The sequence below is a fragment of the Sarcophilus harrisii genome, chromosome 5, assembly GCF_902635505.1.
Source record: "Sarcophilus harrisii chromosome 5, mSarHar1.11, whole genome shotgun sequence".
NCBI lineage: Eukaryota > Metazoa > Chordata > Mammalia > Dasyuromorphia > Dasyuridae > Sarcophilus > Sarcophilus harrisii.
Genome location: NC_045430.1, coordinates 184,886,431 through 184,904,540, shown reverse-complemented (window position 1 = coordinate 184,904,540; position 18,110 = coordinate 184,886,431). Strand labels below are relative to the sequence as shown.

Genomic DNA, 18,110 nt, shown 5'->3' with positions numbered 1-18,110 from the left:
TCAAATAATTTTCTTTTATTTCATTCCTCCTATAAATTTCTACCACTGAAGTCAGGAATTAAAAGGGGAAGATAGCAAAGGTGTGGTTTAAAAACAATTGACCTGGGGCAGAGCCAAGATGGCGGAGAAGGCACATGAGACTTTCTAAGCTCTTCTCGTACCCTCTTTATCATCAATATTATATCGAGCCTCAAAAATAGTCTTGACTGCTACAATTCATAAAGATTAGAAGTATAAAAACTCACCAGCCGAAGAAAATCTGCAGTCTCGCCAAAAAAGGTTTGTCCCCGGGGTGGGAGGGGAGATCAGCGCAAGCTGGAAGAGAGGGAAGGCTCTGAGAAGAACATCAAACCGGAAGTGAGAGCACAGATCACAGCACAAGTTTGCAGCCCTAACCTGCAGTACAAGGTTTTTCCTTGGGGCAGTTGCCAACCTGCAAGGCAGGAGGGCACAGCCCAGGTTAGCCTCTAATCTGCGCAGTGGGGGGCTCGGCTTGGGCCATAGAGCTTTCGCAAGGCTGATTTGCTTCGGGCAGAGACTTCCAGGCAGACTTCTGGTAGAGCCAGGCTATCTGAGGTCAGCTGCTCTGGCCTGGGGCAGTGACACTTTTACCGCTTAGTCTCTAGCCTTAGGGCAGTCGCTAACCCACACAGCCCAACTGAGCACTTTGAAAGCTCGGCCAGTGCTGAATCCACCTCCAGTTGGGGGAAGAGAAAACTCTCACTCAGAGCACTCCCATAACTCGAAGCCAGAAGCCGGTTTACATCTTTCCCTGTTCTGCAGAGGAAGCTGGTAACCTCCTTGCCTAGAAGGCATACCCTAAAGGCTTTAAAACATGAATAAAAAAATGAAAAGAACGATTGACAGCTTCTTTGCAGAAAAAGAGCAGGTCAGCAAACCTGAAGAAACTAATAGCAAACAGGCACCAGACAATACCCCAAAGGGGAATGTCACCTGTCCACTTTTACATGATGCTCTCATAGAAGAGACCATTAAAAGTCTCAAAAGAGAGTTAGAAGATAAATGGGGAAAGGAAAGAGAAGCTTTACAAGAGAGCAACAACTCCCTGAAATATGAATTGGAAAAGATAAAAAATTCCCGGGAAGTGCAGAGAAACAAAATTTGTGAATTGGAAAAAGTAAAAAAAATCTCAGGAAAGTAAGATTTGCGAATTGGAAAAAAATAAAGAATTCACTAGAAAGTAGGATTTGTGAATTGGAAAAGACAAAGAACTCGCAAGAAAGTAGGATCTGTGAATTGGAAAAAGAAAATAATTCACTAAAAAAAAAATTAGTGAAATGGAAAAAATTCCATAGAGCAAAACAATTCATTTAAAAACTCAATTGGACATATACAGAAAGAAGTAAAAAAAAGCTAATGAAGAAAATAATTCATTAAAAATCAGAACTGAACAAATAGAAACTAATGATTCATTGAGACAGCAAGAATCAGTCAAGCAAAACCAAAAAAAATGACAAACTGGAAAAAACCATGAATTATCTACTTGCAAAAATGACCGACTTGAAAAATAGATCTAGGAGAGATAATCTGAGGATTATTGGACTTTCTGAAAATTATGATGAAAAAAAGAGCCTAGATACTATTTTACAAGAAATCATCAAAGAGAACTGCCCAGATGTATTAGAATCAGAAGGTAAAACAGGCATTGAAAGAATTCATTGAACACCTTCTGAAAAAGACCCTAAAAGAAAAAGCCCAAGGAATATTGTGGCCAAATTTCAAAACAATCAGATTAAGGAAAAAAATTTACAAGCAGGCAGAAAAAACAATTTAAATACCATGGTGCCACAATAAGGATCACCCAAGATCTGGCTGCCTCCACACTAAAGGAATGAAGAGCCTGGAATCTGATATTACGAAAGGCAAAAGAACTTGGATTGCAGCCAAGAATAAACTACCCAGCCAAGCTGAGCATTTTCTTCCAGGGAAGAAGATGGACATTTAATGAAACAAATGAATTCCATTTGTTTCTAAGGAAAAAACCAGAACTAAACAAAAATTTGATCTCCAACCATAGGACTCAAGAGATGCAGAAAAGATAAAAAGAATTCTTGAGAATTGTATTTCTGTTGTGGATATACAAAAAGACTACATGTATAATTTGATTGTACTGATATAACATAAAAAGGGAAAGTAGATATGGAAAAGGGATGATGGCAGAATAAGGTGGGAAGGAGGGATAAAAAGAGGGAAACCACATCCCACAAAGAGGCTAAGGAAACTTATCATATCTGAGGGAATTTAGAGAGGGGGAGGAACATTGTGTGAATCTTACTCTCATCAGAGTTGGCTCAAAGAAAAAATAATTGACATTTGTTTTAGAGAAAATTCTCTCTCGCCTCATTAAAAACGGGGGAGAGGAAAAGGGAAAAGAAAAAGAGTAATAAGGGAAGGAAGGGGGAAAGACTCAAAGGGGGGGAGAAGGAGAGATCCTAAAGAGAGTGAGCATTGTGATACAAGTGGAGTACATAAATTTAAAAAGGGGAAAGAGGGTTGGGGGGGGCAAGAAAAAGTAAAGCATAATCTAGGGATATTAGGATGGCAGGAAATACAGAATTAGTAATTCTAACTGTAAATGTGAATGGGATGAACTCTCCCATAAAGAGGAGGCAGACAGCAGACTGGATCAAAAGTCAGAACCCTACAATATGTTGTTTACAAGAAACACATTTAAAGCAAAGAGATACATACAGAGTAAAGGTAAAAGGCTGGAGCAAAATCTTTTATGCTTCAGGTGAAGTCAAAAAAGCAGGGGTAGCCATCCTTATCTCAGATCAAGCAAAAGCAAAAATTGATCTAATTAAAAGAGATAAGGAAGGAAACTACATCTTGCTAAAGGGTAGCATAGACAACAAAGCAATATCAATACTAAACATATATGCACCAAGTGGTATAGCATCCAAGATCCTAAAGGAGAAGTTAAGAGAGTTGCAAGAAGAATTAGACAACAAAACTGTAATAGTGGGAGATCACAACCTTGCACTCTCAGAATTAGACAAATCAAACCACAAAACAAACAAGAATTCAATTAAAGAGGTAGATAGAATCTTAGAAAAATTAGGTATGTTAGATCTTTGGAGAAAATTGAATGGAGACAGAAAGGAATATACTTTCTTCTCAACAGTTCATGGAACCTATTCAAAAATTGACCATGTATTAGGACATAAAGACCTCAGAATTAAATGCAAGAAGGTAGAAATAGTAAATGCTTTCTTTTCAGATCATGATGCAATAAAAACTACATGCAACAAAAAGTTAGGGGTAAATAGAACAAAAAGTAATAGGAAATTAAACAATCTCATCTCAAAAAATGTTTGGGTGAAACAGTAAATTATAGATACAATTAATAATTTCACTCAAGATAATGACAATGATAAGACATCATACCAAAATTTGTGGGATGCAGCCAAAGCGGTAATAAGAGGAAATTTTATCTTTAGAGGCTTACTTGAATAAAACAGAGAAAGAAAAGATTAATGAATTGGGCTTGCAACTAAAAAAAACTTTAAAAAAGACCAAATTAAAAACCCCCAATCAAATACTAAATTTGAAATTCTAAAATTAAAAGGAGAAATTAATAATATTGGAAGTAAAAAAAACTATTGAACTAATTAATAAAACTAAGAGTTGGTTATATGAAAAAGCCAATAAAATAGATAAACCTTTGGTAAATCTGATTAGAAAAAGGAGGGAGGAAAATGAAATTAGTAGTCTTAAAAATGAAAAGGGAGAACTTTCCACCAATGAAGAGGAAATTAGAGAAATAATGAGTTATTTTGCCCGACTTTATGCCAATAAATTTGATATCCTAAGTGAAATGGATGACTACCTCCAAAAATATAGGCTCCCCAGACTAACAAAGGAGGAAGTAAATTGCTTGAATAGTCCCATTTCAGAAAAAGAAATAGAACAGGCTATTAATCAACTCCCTAAGAAAAAATCCCCAGTACCAGATGGATTTACATGTGAATTCTACCAAACATTTAAAGAACAATTGGCCCCAATGCTATATAAATTATTTGATAAACTAGGGAATGAAGGATCCTACCAAATTCCTTTTATGACACAGACATGGTACTGATATCTAAACCTGGTAGGTTGGAAACAGAAAAAGAAAATTATAGACCAATCTCCCTAATGAATATTGATGCTACAGTCTTAAATAAGATATTAGCAAAAAGACTACAGAAAATCATCCCCAGGATAATACACTATGATCAAGTAGGATTTATACCAGGAAAGCAGGGCTGATTCAATATTAGGAAAACTATCAATATAATTGGCCATATTAATAACCAAATTAACAAAAACCATATGATCATCTCAATAGATGTAGAAAAAGCATTTGATAAAATCCAACATCCATTCCTATTAAAAACACTTGAGAGTATAGGAATAAATGGACTTTTTCTTAAAATAATCAGCAGCATCTATTTAAAACCATCAGTAAGCATCATATGTAATGGGGACAAACTACAACCATTCTCAATAAGATCAGGAGTGAAACAAGGTTGCCCACTATCACTGTTACTATTTAATATTGTATTAGAAATGCTAGCTTTGGCAATAAGAACTGAGAAAGAGATTAAAGGAATAAGAATAGGCAATGAGGAAACCAAATTATCACTCTTGGCCAATGACATGATGGTATACTTAGAGAACCCCAGAGATTCTACTAAAAAGTTATTAGAAATAATCCACAACTTTATCAAAGTTGCTGGTTATAAAATAAACCCACATAAGTCATCAGCATTCTTATATATCACTAACAAAACCCAACAGTCAGAGTTACAAAGAGAAATTCCATTTAAAGTAACTACTGATAGTATAAAATATATAGGAATCTATCTGCCAAGGAAAAATCAGAAACTTTATGAGCAAAATTACAAACCACTTTCCACACAAAGTCTTATCTAACCAATTGGAAAAATATTAAATGCTCTTGGATAGGGCGAGCAAATATAATAAAAATGACAATACTACCTAAACTAATCTATTTGTTTAGCACTATACCAATCATACTCCCAAAAAACTATTTTAATGACCTAGAAAAAATAACAACAAAATTCATATGGAAAAAAAGGTCAAGAATTTCAAGGGAATTAATGAAAAAAACAAAATCAAATGAAGGTGGCTTAGCTTTACCAGATCTAAAATTATATTACAGAGCAGCAGTTACCAAAACCATTTGGTATTGGCTAAGGAAAAGATTAGTTGATCAGTGGAATAGGTTAGGTTCAAGGGACAAAACAGTCAACAACTATAGCAACCTAGTGTTTGACAAACCTAAAGACCCCAGCTTTTGAGATAAGAACTTACTGTTTGACAAAAATTGCAGGGAAAATTGGAAACTAATATGGCAGAAACTAGGCATTGATCCACACCTAACACCGTACACCAAGATAAAGTCAAAATGGGTTCATGACTTAGGCATAAAGAATGAGATTATAAATAAATTAGAGGAACACAGGATAGTTTACCTCTCAGACCTGTGGAAGAGGAAGCAATTTATGACCAAAGAAAAACTAGAGATAATTATTGACTACAAAATAGAAAATTTTGATTTTATCACATTGAAAAGTTTTTGTATAAACAAAACTAATGCAGACAAGATTAGAAGGGAAGCAATAAAGTAAGAAAACATTTTTACTGTCAAAGGTTCTGATAAAGGCCTAATTTCCAAGATATATAGAGAATTGACTCTAATTTATAAAAAATCAAGCCATTCTCCAATTGATAAATGGTCAAAGGATATGAACAGACAATTCTCAGATGAAGAAATTGTAACTATTTCTAACCATATTAAAAGATGCTCCAAGTCATTATTAATCAGAGAAATGCAAATTAAGACAACTCTGAGATACCACTACACACCTGTCAGATTGGCTAGAATGACAGGGAAAGATAATGCGGAATGTTGGAAGGGATGTGGGAAAACAGGGACACTAATACATTGTTGGTGGAATTGTGGATACATACAACCATTCTGGAGAGCAATTTGGAACTATGCTCAAAAAGTTATCAAACTGTGCATACCCTTTGATTCAGCACTGTTACTATTGGGTTTATATCCCAAAGAGATCATAAACAAGGGAAAGGGATCTGTATGTGCACGAATGTTTGTGGGAGCCCTCTTTGTAGTGGCTAGAAACTGGAAACTGAGTGGATGCCCATCAATTGGAGAATGACTGAATAAATTGTGGTATATGAATATTATGGAATATTATTGCTCTGTAAGAAATGACCAACAGGGTGATTTCAGAAAGGCCTGGAGAGACTTACATGAACTGATGATGAGTGAAATGAGCAGGGCCAAGAGATCATTATATACTTCAACAACAACAATACTATATGATGACAAGTTCTGATGGACCTGGCCATCCTCAGCAATGAGATCAACCAAATCATTTCCAATGGAGCAGCAGTAATGAACTGAACCAGCTACGCCCAGAGAAAGAATTCTGGGAGATGACTAAAAACCATTACATTGAATTCCCAATCCCTATATTTTTGCCCACCCGCATTTTTGATTTCCTCCACAAGCTAATTGTACAACATTTCAGAGTCTGATTCTTTTTGTACAGCAAAATAACGGTTTGGTCATGTATACTTATTGTGTATCTAATTTATATTTTAATATATTTAACATCTACTGGTCATCCTGCCATCTGGGGGAGAGGGTGGGGAATAAGAGGTGAAAAATTGGAACAAGAGGTTTGGCAATTGTTAATGCTGTAAAGTTACCCATACATATAACCTGTAAATAAAAGGCTATTAAATTAAAAAATAATAATAATAAAATAAAATAAAAACAATTGACCTTACAAATGCTTTTTTTTAAAAAAGGTGATTGAGTTTTGACTTGCATTCATTTTATTATTAATGTTGTGGAGCATTTTTCTTGTGGTTGTGATTACTTTCTATTCTCTTAAGAACTATTTTGGGCAGCTGGGTAGTGCAGTGAGATAGAGCACCAGCCCTGAAGCCAGGAGGACCTGAGTTCAAATTTGGCCTCAGACACTTAACACTTCCTAATGTGTGACCTTAGGCAAGTCACTTAACCCCAATTGTCTCAGCATAAAAACTGTTTGTTCATAAAATAAATAAATAAATAAAAAGGTGATTGATGGAGCCTATGTGTCTACTTTTTTTATATCTAAATTAAACTACTATGAGATACATCTATAAGTGCCCTAGAAGATTCTTTAATTAGGATGTTAATGAGGAATATGTGGGTTTTCACAGTGATATTCCACAATAGAACCCATCTTTACCACTACATAATTGACTAAAAGCATAGCGAACAAAAGATTCTACCATGTTTATTGATTTCCAAATTGTTTGATTTGGTAAAGCAAACTAAATCCTTAAAGATACTGATCCAACAAGTTCCACTCATACTCTAAAATTATTCAAGATCACTTAAAATATATAATGATATAGATGACCTTTTGAATAAATTCCTGATCATTAACATCACACAAAGCTTAAAATAGTGAGACCATATTTACCAGCAGCTTTTCTTCCCATTTTCATAGAAGAGTTCCAATACAGAATCAAATTTGAAGAAAGATTTCCTATTGATATAAAAATACTTCAGATATACAGGTCAAATCAACAAACTTTTATTAACTGCCTATGATGTGCCAAATACTTTAAATGAAAGAGTAAAAAGGAGATCATTATACATGGCAACAACAAAATTATATCATAATCAACTCTGATGAACATGGCTCTCTTCAACAATGAGATGATTGAAACCAGTTCCAATTGTTCAGTAATGAAGAGAGTCAGCTACACTCAGAGAGAGAACACTGGGAAATGAGTGTGGACCCCAACATAGCCTTTCTACTCTTTTTATTGTTGTTGCTTGCATTTTTGTTTTCCTTCTCAGGGTTTTTTCTTTCTTCCTAGATACAATTTTTCTTGTGCAGCAAGATAACTGTGTAAATATGTATACATATATTGAATTTAACATACTTTAACATATTTAACATATATAGGACTACCTGCCATCAAGGGAAGGGGGTGGAGAGAAGAGGGGAAAAGTTGGAACATTGCAAGGATCAATGTTGAAAAATTACCCATGCATATGTTTTGTAACTAAAAAGCTATGATAATAATAATAATAAAGTTTTGGTTTAGTGAATCCATGGTAGAGTTAAACCAAGGTCTTCCAATCTCTGGTCTAGTTTCCTTTACACTACATAATATATGCCTGAGTAAGTCACTGAATATCTGGGGATCTCATTTTCCTTATCTATAAAATGATGAGATGATCTCTATGGCACTTTCTAGCTCCAACATACTACTAATCTAGTAATAGCATTACAAACATAAGAATATTTCTTTTGGCAACATGGCATGAGCAAAAATTATTTATAATGGACAGGTTAAATCATAAAATCCTAAAATTGTATAGGACCTCAAAGATCATGTTTTCTATCCTTCAATAAGGATAATTCTTCAAGATGAATCCAAGTTTACAATAACAAACTATAAATGTTAGAATGAATACACTTTTGCCAAATATATTAAATTAGATCAAACATCATAGTGATATGACCAAAATTTCTGACCAAAATAATGGCCTTATAGCATAGTAAAATGGAGAAAACATCAACTAGAATAACATGATAATAATACAGCAAAGAATTTTCATTTGACACAGAATATTGATCACTTGGATGATACATATTTGTTTATTGCTAATGTATTCAATGTACCAAAGAAAATATGACAGATCTGTAGATAGTAGGTAAAAATTGACAGCACATTCATCTCTATTTCTGGTTATTTCATTGCACTGGCATTTCAAATGAATTATGATGTGTCATCATGTGTGTACACAAATATTAAGCTATTTATTGCTACAATTGATCATTGACTACAGAAGAAGCTAAAGGATGGCAACTCTAAAGCTTTCAATTAGAGGAACAAGTTTGTTGTTTAGATTGTGCAATTAATTTGACAGACACTTTAAAGTTTTAAAAGCCCTTCATATTTCATTATTGGTGTTATTCTTATGAATATACCGTAACTAAAACTGGTTAGATCAACATTCCTACTTAATGAAGTTTTCTCAATCCCATAAACAGACCTAAATGCAACATCTGTACTTCTGTATAACTGCTTTTTAATATAATTCAATTGTGAAGAATGAATAACCAGTGCAAATAATACATCACACACATACACACACACACACACACACACACACACACTCATCTTAAAATTTCAGAGGTTTCATTGTTAGGATGTATGTTTTATAAATCTTCTCCAATAAGCTGGAAAGGCAGATTTTTCATTCTAGGGATGAGAGAGAACAGGGAATGAAGAAGAAAAAAAGATAAGGAGAATGAAGAAAATTAAGAAAAAAAGGCTTTGAAAGAAGAAATATTGAGAAAAAAAGATAAAAATAAACAATTCAGGGGAGAAGATAAATGAAAGAAATGGAAAAAAGGAACAAAAGATGAAGGACAAAAACAGCAAGAATAAAAGTAAATTTGAAGAGTTAAAGTGATCTACAATAACTAGGCCACAGAAAGATAAGAGGCAGGGGAACAAAAAAGGAACTGGACAGAGAACAATCCAAAGAGGAAAAAGAATGTAGAAGAAAAGTGAATATTGAAAAGAAATAAAGTCTAATGATGAGGAAAACTATATTATGACCAAATCAAAACAGGTTTTTTTTTGATAGATAGATAGATGTAGATATAGATATAGATATTTTCCTTGAAATAGGAAAAGGAATGAAAATTAAAGACAAGTGAGTAGAGATAAAACATATTGATGACATCAGAGAAAAACTTTAATGGGCTGAAGCTGAGCAAATGCACTGAGGTCCCATCCAAGCACTTGAGGCTAATTAGCAATTGGGCAATACTCTATTAATATATGTTTGGAGAAAGAATGGCCCCGCCCACTCTCTGTGCAAGTTTGATATGTTGTATAGGAGATACAGAATGGGGGAGGGGGGATTCCTGTCTTTAAATATTAAAGAAGTTTGCCTAGTTACTTTGAAATTAGTTCTGCATATTTTTTCACATATTAACAAAGGATGGCTGGAATATGCTGGTAGATTGTTCTCATAAAGATTTAATTAAGATGATAAAATGGGTATAAGGTTAAGATGGTTATTGATTACTCTCTATTGCCTTTTGAGATATTAATAGCATGCTTCTATTTTGGAATTTCTTCTACCCCACTACCAATTTTTCTTGTAATATTTCTGAGTCATTTAAAACTGTGATATCTTCAGTATGGATTTCTTTGTTTTATCCTTATGTTATCCAGTAATTCCTCCTGCTTCTATTTTAAATTCTATGCTTAATTCTTCATGTAGCACTCTGGGGTATTAGGTATTAAAGCTGAAATATGATGGTCCTCTCAATGAAGATGAAAATAATCACAATAAATACATTGATACTTGTAAAGTGCTTAGCACAATGCCTATCACATATAATTTGATGCTTTATAAATGCTTATTCTGTCCTGCTCTTTGTTGTCCTGATGCTGATTTGGCCTATGAATGTTCCTGAATTATATTGCTCAGTTGGGTCTTGCTGTCAAGCTTTGTATAGACTTTTTTTCCTAGGCATACTTTTCTGTAATAATGAGTCATTGGATCTATGAGTGTTTAAAAGGTTTTGTCTTCTTATATTTCTTAAAGCTATCCCAAATTTTCCAAGTTGTTTTTTGGTTGGTTTTTTTTGACAGCCTCCCTTGTACTTAACTTTATAATGAAATCATTATCAAATTTTATGTTCACTTTCTGAAACTACTTTCACTATGATCACTAATGAGCTATGTTAATTGGTGAATTTCATACGTCATGTCTCTTAAACTTCTGATTATGTTTGACACCAATGATTACACCCTTCTCTTGGATACTATCTTCTTTTTTGGTTTTTATGACACTGATCTCACTTGGTTCTCTGCTTGCCTGCCTAAGCACTTTTTAAGTTCTTTTATTGAACTATCCTCCAGAGTTGACCCATTTGTGAGAAGAGTCCAAAGATCTTTGGGGAGGGGAGACTTCTTTCTCTACACTCTTTTGAAAAAAATTTCAAAAGATTTCATGTGTTCAATTATCATAGCTATACAGATTACTAGTAAATATACATGTCTAAGCCACATCTCCCTCCTGAGTTCTAATCTTAGCTGATTAGAGCTGACCATCTCCATGTTCTCACTCAGTATATCTCTCATATATATCTGAGTAGCATAAACAAAACAATCCCATCCTTCTTTGAAACTCCTCTGTAGTTGAAGAATCTGCCATACTCTCAGTCATCTATGTAAAAAAAAAAAAAGAAAGAAAGAAAGAAAAGAAAAAAAAAAAAAAAAAAAAACGAGGGGCAGCTAGGTGACACTTCCTAGCTGTGTGACCCTAGGCAAATCACTTAACCCCAATTATCTCAGAAAAAAAATCTGAGTCATCTTCAATTGTTTCATTCTTCTTCAACCCCCATAGCCATTAGTTGTCAAGTTTAATATGTGAAGGTAGAACCAAATAAATATATATAATCTATATCAAACTGCTTATCATCTCAGGGTTGGTACCTCTCAGAAGGAGAGGGAGAGAAAAGGAGAGAAAGAAAATTTGGAACTCAAAAAACTTCAAATGAATACCAAAAGTTGCCTTTACATATAATTGGAAAAAATAAAATATTATTTAATAATAATGGTAAATAAGATGACTTAAAGGGATAGAGCCAAGATGACAGAATAGAGAAAGCACTCAGTTGAGTTCTCCCAATATTCTCCTCCAAACAACTTTAAAATAACACCTTGAATTGAATTCTTGAATGGCAGAGCCAAAAAACTGGAGAGGGAAGAATCAATTTAATGTATTCTTCCAGACCGAGACAATTTAAAAAGTTAAGAGATATTTATGACACGGGGTGGCCAAGATCCCACATGTTTGAGACACTGATGGTGGTCATAAATGGTGACAAAAAAAAAAGCAGCAGCAGGTTTAGGAGAGCAAGATAGAGACATAAAGGAAATCTGACAATTGATTAGAAAAACATTAAGTAAATGAAGATTGAAGTATAGGTTAAAAATTAATTATAAACAATAATCTGATATTAAAGGAATAGATCAATGTACAAATAATAGAAACATTAAAATTCATTAAAGAGAATATGATACCAAAAATTGTGTGATGCATCCAAAGTAGTTGGTTATCTTTTAGAAAATGTTGATTATATCAAATTATTATTTTTTTATCTTTTTTATTATAGTAACTTTTTATTGACAGAATCCATGCCAGGGTAATTTTTTACAACATTATCCCTTGCACTCACTTCTGTTCCGATTTTTCCCTCCCACCCTCCACCCCCTCCCCTAGATGGCAAGCAGTCCTATATATGCTGAATATGTCCTAGTATATCCTAGATACAATGTATATGTGCAGATCCAAACAGTTTTCTTGTTGCACAGGGAGAATTGGATTCAGAAGGTAGAAATAACCTGGGAAGAAAAACAAAAATGCAAATAGTTTACATTCATTTCCCAGTGTTTTTTTCTTTGGGTGTAGCTGCTTCTGTCCATCATTGATCAATTGAAACTGAATTAGGTCTCTTTGTCAAAGAAATCCACTTCCATCAGATTACATCTTCATACAATATCGTTGTTGATGTATATAGTGATTTCTTGGTTCTGCTCATTTCACTTAGCATCAGTTCATGTAAGTTTCTCCAAGCTTCTCTGTATTCATCTTGCTGGTCATTTCTTACAGAACAATAATATTCCATAACATTCATATACCACAATTTACCCAACCATTCTCCAATTGATGGGCATCCACTCAATTTCCAGCTTCTAGCCACTACAAACAGGGCTGCCACAAACATTTTGGCACATACTGGTCCCTTTCCCTTCTTTAGTATCTCCTTGGGGTATAAGCCCAGTAGAAACACTGCTGGATCAAAGGGTAAGCACAGTTTGATAACTTTTTGGGCATAATTCCAGATTGCTCTCCAGAATGGTTGGATTCGTTCACAACTCCACCAACAATGTATCAGTGTCCCAGTTTTCCCACATCCCCTCCAACACTCATCATTATTTTTTCCTGTCATCTTAGCCAATCTGACAGGTGTGTAGTGGTATCTCAGAGTTTTCTTAATTTGCATTTCTCTGATTAATAATGATTTGGAACACTCTTTCATATGAGTGGTAATGATTTCAATTTCATCATCTGAAAATTGTCTGTTCATATCCTTTGACCATTTATCAATTGGATCATGGCTTGGTTTCTTATAAATTAGAGTCAGCTCTCTATATATTTTGGAAATGAGGCCTTTATCAGAACCTTTAACTGTGAAGATGTTTTCCCAGTTTGTTGCTTCCCTTCTAATCTTGTTTACATTAGTTTTGTTTGTAGAGAAGCTTTTTAATTTGATGTAATCAAAATTTTCTATTTTGTGATCAATAATGGTCTCTAGTTCGTCTTTAGTCACAAATTTCTTCCTCTTCCACAAGTCTGAGAGATAAACTATCCTATGTTCCTCCAATTTGTTTATAGTCTCGTTCTTTATGTCTAAATCATGGACCCATTTTGATCTTATCTTGGTATACGGTGTTAAGTGTGGGTCCATGCCTAATTTCTGCCATACTAATTTCCAGTTATCCCAGCAGTTTTTGTCAAATAATGAATTCTTATCCCAAAAGTCAGGATCTTTGGGTTTGTCAAACACTAAATTGCTATAGTTGACTATTCTGTCTTGTGAACCTAACCTGTTCCACTGATCAACTAATCTATTTCTTAGCCAATACCAAATGGTTTTGGTGACTGCTGCTTTATAATATAGTTTTAGATCAGGTACAGCTAGGCCACCTTTATTTGATTTTTTTTCATTAATTCTTTTGAAATTCTTGACCTTTTATTATTCCATATGAATTTTGTTGTTATTTTTTCTAGATCATTAAAATATTTTCTTGGAAGTCTGATTGGTATAGCACTAAATAAATAGATTAGTTTAGGGAGTATTGTCATCTTTATTATATTTGCTCAACCTACCCAGGAGCACTTGATATTTTTGCAATTGTTTAAGTCTGACTTTATTTGTGTGGAAAGTTTTTTGTAATTTAGCTCATATAATTCCTGACTTTCCTTTGGTAGATAGATTCCCAAATATTTTATGCTGTCGACAGTTATTCTGAATGGAATTTCTCTTTGTATCTCTTGCTGTTGGATTTTGTTGGTATGTATAAAAATGCTGAGGATTTATGGGGATTTATTTTATAACCTGCAACTTTGCTAAAGTTATGGATTATTTCTAATAGCTTTTTCGTAGAATCTCTAGGGTTCTCTAAGTATACCATCATATCATCTGCAAAGAGTGATAGTTTGGTTTCCTCACTGCCTATTCTGATTCCTTTTGATTATATCAAATTAAAAAGATTTTGTATAAACAAAACTAATGCAAACAAGATTAGAAGGGAAGCAATAAACTGGGAAAACATTTTTACAGTGGAAAGGTTCTGATAAAGGCCTGATTTCCAAAATATAGAGAGAATTGACTCTATAAGAAATCAAGCATTCTCCAACTGATAAATGGTCAAAGAATATGAACAGACAATTCTCAGATGATGAAATTGAAACTATTTCCACTCATATGAAAGGGTATTTCAAATCACTATTGATCAGAGAAATGCAAATTAAGACAACTCTGAGATACCACTACACACCTATCAGATTGGCTAAAATGACAGGAAAAGACAATGACAAATGTTGGAGGGGATGTGGGAAAACTGGGACACTGATGCATTGTTGGTGGAGATGTGAATGGATCCAGCCATTCTGAAGAGCAATTTGGAATTATACTCAAAAAGTTATCAAACTGTGCATACCCTTTGATCCAGCAGTGTTACTACTGGGCTTATATCCCCAATTAAAGAAGGGAAAGGGACCTATATGTGCCAAAATGTTTGTGGCAGCCCTTTTTGTAGTGGCTAGAAACTGGAAATTGAATGGATGCCCATCAATTGGAGAATGGTTGGGTTAATTGTTGTATGTGAATGTTATGGAATATTATTGTTCTGTAAGAAATGACCAGCAGGATGAATACAGAGAGGCTTGGAAAGACTTACATGAACTGATGCTAAGTGAAATGAGCAGAACCAGGAGATCATTATACATTTTATATACATTATACACTTCAACAACAATACTGTATTCTGATAGAAGTGGATATCTTCGACAAAGAGAAGATCCAATTCAATTCCAATTGATCAATGATGGACAGAATCAGCTGCACCCAGAGAAGGAACACTGAGAAATGAATGGACTACTTGCATTTTTGTTTTTCTTCCCAGATTACCTTCTGAATCCAATTTTTACTTGTGCAACAAGAGAACTGTTTGGATCTGCACACATCTAATTGCATCTAAGATATACTTTGACATGTTTAACATATATGAGACTGCCTGCTATCTAGGGGAGGGTGGAGGGAGGGAAGGGAAAAGTTGAAATAGAAGTGAGTGCAGGGGACAATGTTACCAAAATTACCCATGCATATGTTCTGTCAATAAAAAGCTATAATAAAGAAGACATTTCTGAAAAAAAAAAAAAAGAAAATTTGTATCTTTAAATGTGTACATAAATAAAGGGAGAAAGAGCAGGTCATTGAACTGTGCATTCAATTAAATAGAAAAAGAACAAATGAAAAATCCCCAATTAAACCTAAAATGGAAACCCTTAAAACCAAAGGAAAGATTGATAAAAGTGAAAGTTTAAAAAATTGAACTAATAAAACTAGGAGCTAGTTTTATGGAAAAAAATAATAAAATAGATAAATCAATGGTTAATTTGTTTTTTAAAGGAAGAACAAATCACCCATCTTAAAAATAAGAAGGATAAATGTACCACCAATAAAGATGAAATTAAAACAATTATTAGAAGTTATTTTGTCCAATTATATGCCAGTAAAACCATCAATCTAAGTTAAAGGGATGAATAGTTACAAGAATATAAACTTCCCAAATTAACAGAAGAGAAAATAGAACATTTAAATATCTATCTTAGAAAAAGAAATTAAACAAGCCATAAATAAGTTGCCTAAGAAAAATTCACAAGATCGGATGGATATACAAGTGAATTCTTCAAAACACTTAAAAATAATTAATAAGTAGACTATTAGAGATATAGGCAAAGAAGGGATCCTACCAAATTCCTTTAATGACACAAATATGATATTAAAACCTAAACCAGGGAATGTAAAAACAAAGAAAAAAAACTATGCATCAATTTCTTTAATGAATATTGATACAAAAAAATTAAATAAAAATACTAGTAAGGGGATTACAGCAATATGTCACAAAGATCATACACTATTACCAGATGGAATTTATACCAGGAAAGCATAGTGGGTTTCAATATTAGGAAAACAATAAGGATAATTGGTGATATCAATAACAAAAACAATCACATAATTATTTGAATAGGAGCAGAAAAGGCCTTTCACAAAAATAATCCCCATTCCCATTAAAAAAAAAAACAACACTAAAAAGAATAGATACAAAGGGAGCAGTAACTATCTAAAAGCAAAACCAAAGATCTCTAATGGCCATGAACTTAAAGATCTCCCTGTAAGATCAGGGGTGAAGCAAAGATGCCATTATCACCACTATTGATGAATAAAATGCCCACTAAAATAAAGAAATGAGAGAATTTTAAATGGTCAAAGAGAAAACAAACCTATTACTCTTTGGAGATGATCTGACGGTATATTTCCCCTAGAGAATCCACTAAAAATTAGTTAAAACAAATGACAACTTTAGCAAAGTTGCAAGATATAAAATAAACCCACAAAAAACAATCAACATTTCTTTATACTACAATACTAGTAATACCTAGAAGCAAAAAAAAAGAAAAGAAAAATAAATTCCATTTAAAAATAACTTCAGACAGCATAAAAACTTTGGAGTTTATTACAAATTTCCTAAATGAGTATTTTAAAATGTTTTACATGTAATTTGGAAATATTTAATGAAATAAAATATTTTTTAAAATGCAAAAAAAAAAAAAACTTTTAAAAAGCAAAGTACTGGAAATTCATAGTCCTATTTAATCTTGTTAGGTACATATAGTAAGCATCATCTCCTGTACTGTACAAATGAGGAAATTGGATCACAAAGGATTTATATGATTTGCCATGTAACATAGCTAGTAAATAGCAAAATTCAAGTCCAGGCTATTATAAAGTTAGGACTTTAGTATCTTATACTATATTTTCAGGCTTTAGAATTGTATAGTGAAGAGCATTAAGATCAAAGGAAGATCTGGGTTTGAATCCCAACTCTAATGATTAAAAACTGACCAAACACATCTCTTAATCTCTACTGAGGAAACTTCAGTTTCCTCATCTGCAAAATAGGTATGATATTTTCTTCAGTATTTACCTCACAATATTGTTATTAGGTTCATCTGAGATAATATAAGTATAGAGACTTTGCAAATTGTCAAGTGTTATATAAATGTTGGTTATTATGTTGTTATTATTATTCCTTTCATTAATTTATTCAATAAGTTTTTATTGAGCATCTTAGAGATTGTTAGTGCAACACTTTTATTTTACAGATCAAGAAACTCAAACATACAGAGGTAAAATAACTTGCCCAACTTACCTTAAGTTATAGTTGCTAATATGACTGGATTTCTGGGTATCCTCTATCAAAATGAGCAAGGTCGCCTTCACTGTGTAAAGTCAATTGATACAAATAATCTATCTTTTCTTCATATATTACCTAATTCTTTTTCACTTCTCTGATGCACTTATAATGATCTATTACATATTTTAATTATCTATGTATCTTTAAGCACTATTACTGTAAGTTCTATTAAGGCAGGTACTATATCAAATGACTATATCAAATGATTTTGAATTAGAGGAAACCTTCAAGATCTTTAAGATGAAAGTTTTCATTTTACAGATGAGGAAAGTGAAATCTAGAGGGATGCCAAGTTTTTTTATCTTCCTCAGCACTTAAAACAATATTTTTTACATGGTAGACAACTAATGTTTTTGATTCAGTTTCTGGGAAGATCAGGTAACTTCTGTTAGACCTAAGATTCAATGAGA

At 33.3% G+C, this 18,110-nt stretch overlaps 1 long non-coding RNA gene across 1 annotated transcript; it reads right to left on the bottom strand.

Annotated features, from left to right (window-relative positions):
• Window positions 1–241: 241 nt before the first annotated feature.
• LOC116419223 lies at window positions 242–7,622 on the bottom strand. The gene is made up of 2 exons (XR_004229480.1): window positions 7,533–7,622; window positions 242–315 (listed from the first exon to the last, which is right to left on the bottom strand). It is a non-coding gene; the product is annotated as an uncharacterized LOC116419223 (long non-coding RNA).
• Window positions 7,623–18,110: the final 10,488 nt, after the last annotated feature.